Raw genomic sequence first — 5,540 nt, forward strand, 5'->3', positions numbered from 1 at the left:
CCACGCCGAGATGGAGCTCTGGCCCCAGTCCACCCTGGGATTGTGATGCACCAGCCAGGGGTGGCCGAGCACGACAGGAGCCAGCAGAGATTCAGTGAGCAGAAGTGGGAGTTTCTCAATATGATTTCCTGAGGTGATGAGGGTGACAGGTTCAGTAGTATGTGTGATGCTAGGAAGAGCCTGTCCGTTGAGTGCGTTGACAGAGATAATATGGGTTAGAGGAACAATGGGGATCTGAAGGTGTTGTGCTAAGTTGTAGTCCATAAAGTTACCTTCAACTCCGGAATCCAGCAGGGCCTGGCAGTTGTGGATTCCGGCTGCCCATTGCAGTCTTACTGAGGAGAGTTGAGGACGAGGATTTTCCCAGGGACAATCCACCCGACAGTAACCTCAGCTCTACTGCCGGGCTTGGCCTTTTACCTGACAGTCAGCCAGGAAGTGACCCGCAGCGCCGCAATACAAACACAGTCCCCTTGCTCTCCAATGGTCTCTCTCCTCCCGGGAAAGCCGAGCTCTTCCCACCTGCATGGGTTCAAAATCCGAGGTGTGACTGACCGTATTACAGGAACTGGTAGTGGAATACTCAGGAAGTTCCGACGCCAGCTGGCGGCGTCCTCGCTGATCACGTTGATGTAGACGGGGATCTACCCGAAGAGCTATTTCGATGAGTCCATCAAGATCAGTGGGTAATTCCATCATAAAAATCTCCTTCTGAATCCGGTCAGCCAACCGATGCAGGAACATGTCCCACTGCGCCTCCTCGTTCCACTTGCACTCAGCTGCCAGTGTCCGGAGCTCAATGGAATAATCCGAGACGGGTCTGTTTTCCTGCCGTAGATCAGCTAACATGCGTGCCGCCTCGCAACCCGCTACAGCGCGATCAAACACCCGTCTCATCTCCTCCGCGAGTTTGCGGAACGAAGAGCAGCAAGGATGTTGGTTCTCCAACTCCGCCGTTCCCCACAGAGCTGCCCGTCCCGACAGCAATGTCAAAACTAAAGCCACCTTGGACTGTTCGGTAGAAAAAGTCAAAGGTTGCAGAGAAAAGAACATGGAGCATTTAGTTAAGAACACTCTACAAAGATTGGGCTCACCAGCATACACTTCAGGTGTGGGTAGACGCGGCTCGCGTTGATGTTCGGTGCTTCTAGGAGTGGGGAGAACTGGCGGCGAGGGCGGCGCAGTGGGCGATCTCAGTTGTTGGAATTGGGTAGTGAGCTCGGACACCTGTGCTACCAAGGCTTGCACAGCTCAACCCGTAGCTAACATCTGTTCCTCTTGACGATCCATGCGTGCGTTGTTGTTAGACAAAAAGTCCCGTAGATCCGAGGCGTTTGCTGAATCCATAGGTAGGTCAGATCGTTCTGTCACGGGTACAAAAGGAGGATTCAATTACGAATGTGAAATATAACAGTTTATTAGGAAAAAGTCCCAACCAGACCAAAGGCAAGAGTCAAACAAGGCATGTGCAGGATATAGTCACTCTTGGTAGCGCAGGGACGCAAATGGGCACCCGTGGATATCCCGGGAACATACGATCCTTGGGGGCGAATCCTGGAACCGAAATCCAATGAGACGAAGGACAGGAACAGAGAACTGAACACAGTGGGAACACCAAACGATCTGACAACACAGGACGGATAGCACAGGTGTTATATAGCTGAGCTGATGAGCTACAGCTGGCGCAGATCAACAGTCAGCAGCAATCACAGACACACCCACTCACACACACATACACACAGAGCGAAAATGAGCCATGAACCATGACATAACCTAGAACACTCTCTAAGACTTGATGGCTGCTCTGTCAATTCTTCGTCATCAGTTAGGAACCTTGGTGTGCTATTTGATAGCAATCTTTCGTTAGAAAGCCACGTTTCTAGCATTTGAAAAACTGCATTTTTCCATCTCAAAAATATATCTAAATTACGACCTATTCTCTCAATGTCAAATGCAGAAATGTTAATCCATGCGTTTATGACCTCAAGGTTAGATTATTGTAATGCTTTATTGGGTGGTTGTTCTGCACGCTTAATAAACAAACTCCAGCTGGTCCAAAATGCAGCAGCTAGAGTTCTTACTAGAACCAGGATGTATGACCATGTTAGCCCGGTTCTGTCAACACTGCACTGGCTACCTATTAAACAACAATATATTACTTATAAAGCCCTGAAGGGTTTAGCACCTCAGTATTTGAACGAGCTCTTGTTGCATTACCACTAAATATTGTAGAAACATAATTTGCTGTAAAGTTGCTTTACAATGATTTGTATCATGAAAAGCGCTGTACAAATAAACTTGACTTGACTTGAATTTGATGGCTGCATTTCTTTTTCTGGTGAAGAGGGCCTCATTAGCCACTCTCCACCGGATAAGCACATGTGTGTGCTCATCTGTCCCTGTAACATTCAAACAAGATTGTTACAAGTTACTTCTTTGATTTATGTTTTCAGCACTACACACAGGAAAAAAGTTATTCAGTGGTTCTTTGGGTTGGTTCAGGTGCTATATAGCACTAAAATGGTTCCCCTATGATTACGAGCCATCAAACCACTTTTAGTGCTCTTTAGCACCCTTTATTTTAGAGTGTACATATAAATGTTGAGGCAGTTGCTGATGTGTTTTAGCCAATAACATTTGCGGTAACACTTTACTTGAAGGGGTGTGCATAAGACTGACATGACACCTTCATAATCATGACACGACACACGTCATGAATATGAAGGAGGTTTTATGCATGTTTATGACAACTGTCATTAAGTGTCATTCGCTCAGTTATGTCATTTTTAAAGCAAAGATGACATTATTTGAGATGCCTTTATGACAACTGGACATAAACCAATACATCATAACCTGTCAGTGTCTTTGTCATGACAACTTAACATTACCAAGACAACCTAACTTGTCAGTACCTGTCATGACAACTTGACATTACTTAGACAACATAACCCGTCATAAACATGACATAGCAGATTAATGCTCAAACTTAAGAAATTACTTAGCTTTATGGGTTAACATTACATTAAACAGTCATGTGGCTGGTTTTGATATTGGCTGTCATGAGGCCATTATAATTGTGTCATGAATATTTTTCTGACCACTTTTATTCAGTGGTACAAATTGAATTTGTCATTAAAATGTCATTAAGTGTCAATACTCTGTCAAATTATTTTATGACAGCGTCATGAATACTTTTCTTGACCTCAGCTACAGTGGTACAAGTTGAATTTGTCATTAAAATGTCGTTAAGTGTCAATAATCTGTCAAATTATTTTATGACAGCGTCATGAATACTTTTCTTGACCTCAGCTACAGTGGTACAAGTTGAATTTGTCATTAAAATGTCGTTAAGTGTCAATAATCTGTCAAATTATTTTATGACAGCGTCATGAATACTTTTCTTGACCTCAGCTACAGTGGTACAAGTTGAATTTGTCATTAAAATGTCGTTAAGTGTTAATACTCTGTCACGTTATTTTATGTGACATGGATAAGTCTACCTAAGACACCATCATAATGGCCTATGCCTAACAAGTGGTGCCACTCTATCATTTTGAGGTGAGTTTTCAATGACTCAGGAGTACGATTTCCTCTATGACACCATATTTCCAACTTGTAATTCTGCCATGCACACTCAATATGCTGAGTATGAGCACCAGTTCCTGGATCAACAAAGTGTCTTTTATGGCAGACAGAATACTGTTGATATCCATACTGGGAAAGCTGTCTCTTGTAGGCACGCCATTCATCTGTAAGGATTGATGTTCTGGGTCTGATATGTCATTGAATTTGGCTTATAAGTGTTTGCCTTGAGCAATCCTTGACGAGTCTCAGAATGGGTCTTCTGGAAATACCATCAACCTCTAGCATCCCGAAGACCCACTGGTATTCATGACGCCAAGTGTTGCCACATCGGCCACGATGGTAGTTTTTTTTCAATCACTGGAATCCAGTCCTTTTGGACAGTTAATAGACTGATCCTTCTTATCTGGCTTGATAACAAATAATTGCCCAACAGGTGCAAAATGCATTTTTATCTCTTAAATTTTTCCATTTTCATAATTTAATTTCCTTACAACAAACTGTTTCACTTTCATATTTTCCTGTACAAAAGCTGTCATATAGTACAACATAAAAAAAATATTTTACATTGTATTGCTTTTTAATAGAACATAGATTAGCGGAATGCCATCCTACCTTGATTGTAATATATTTTGTTCACAGACTTATTGTCTGATTATAAATTAAGGGTATATTTATGTCTTAATATATTGTGTTTTCAAATTGAACAAAAATTTTTTTTTCCTTTTACCATTCATCCCATGTTTAAACACTGCCATTAAATTTCTCCCAATATTAACACTTTGCTATCTCTAAGCATTCAATGTGCCTCATTTATCGTAGTATGTCATTCTTGTGAAATTAAGATCATACTGTTTGTGATGTTGTTGTGGCTCATTTAGTGTACAATACCATCTTCTTTACAATACACATTTTTGCATTGCAATCTCAACACAGAAGACTAATGAGTTTTGTCTTATAAGGACATACACAGCAGCCATATTACCATATAAATATCAGACTTGGCACCTGTTTTAAGGCCTTCCCGCTCTCTAATGTCTCTCCAGCGCTGGAAAGCTTTTCCAATATTAACGCGGGTCTTATTACTTGTCTGATCGTAACTCTTCATTTTCAAGTTTTTCTCTTTTGTATTTTCTCCATCATCTTTCTTTCCATAATCTCAGACTGGCACTGCATTAACATGACAAAACTGATACATGTGAAGTAAAGTTATAGTAGACTTGCATACAAATAAACAGCCTACCTTTCGTTTGTGGGCAAACTTGCTCTCGTTGATAACAACAAATCGATGTCGACCACCAATTCTCATTCCTCTGTTCCTCAGTCTCTTGAGGGCAGCAATGCACACCTTCAAATATAGAAATAACACATCACAAGTTGACTTGTAACAATGTCATAGTACGGAATTTTATAAAGTTGAGTGCACCAAATAAGTATGTAGCAATGCTGAATCCAGTTGTCTACAGTGGGTTTTGACTTATAAAACTTTGAAATCAAATTTTTTACTTATTGATTACAGACAACTAATAATTAATGCAACAACCTTTCTGAGTACTTTTGTCATTCTTGTCAGTGTCTTTGAGCTTCCTGCTATGCCCTCAGTGATCATGGCAAGTTGCTTCAACTGCAAACCTTGTGCAAACCTGTATGGAAGGAAAAATGATTAAAACACCTACTGTAATTAGAGTCACTTGAAATTGTACTGTTGTTGCATTGAAGGCCTGGCCTGCATAATTTCCTTTCACTGAACTGGGTATAAGCAAACAACCCTTTGCGAAACAAAACTAGCCACCTCTTTATTTTGAATCTATTAGTATAATATGACATTACTGTGAAAACTTTTCTACCACTGCCTGGCAAATCAACAACAGGATAGTTTCTGGTGAATTCTGAAAGTGGAGTCTGTGTATTGCAATATGCAGGGCTGAGTTGATGTTGATAAATACACATGTATAATT

The 5,540-nt window shown here is 41.2% G+C and overlaps 1 pseudogene; it reads right to left on the reverse strand.

Moving 5' to 3' along the window:
• Window positions 1–880: 880 nt before the first annotated feature.
• Window positions 881–5,540, reverse strand: part of LOC107550330 (uncharacterized) — a 7,551-nt pseudogene continuing 2,891 nt past the window's right edge.

Source organism: Sinocyclocheilus grahami, unplaced genomic scaffold, assembly GCF_001515645.1.
Source record: "Sinocyclocheilus grahami isolate Dianchi unplaced genomic scaffold, SAMN03320097.WGS_v1.1 scaffold396.1, whole genome shotgun sequence".
Classification (NCBI taxonomy): Eukaryota; Metazoa; Chordata; class Actinopteri; order Cypriniformes; family Cyprinidae; genus Sinocyclocheilus; species Sinocyclocheilus grahami.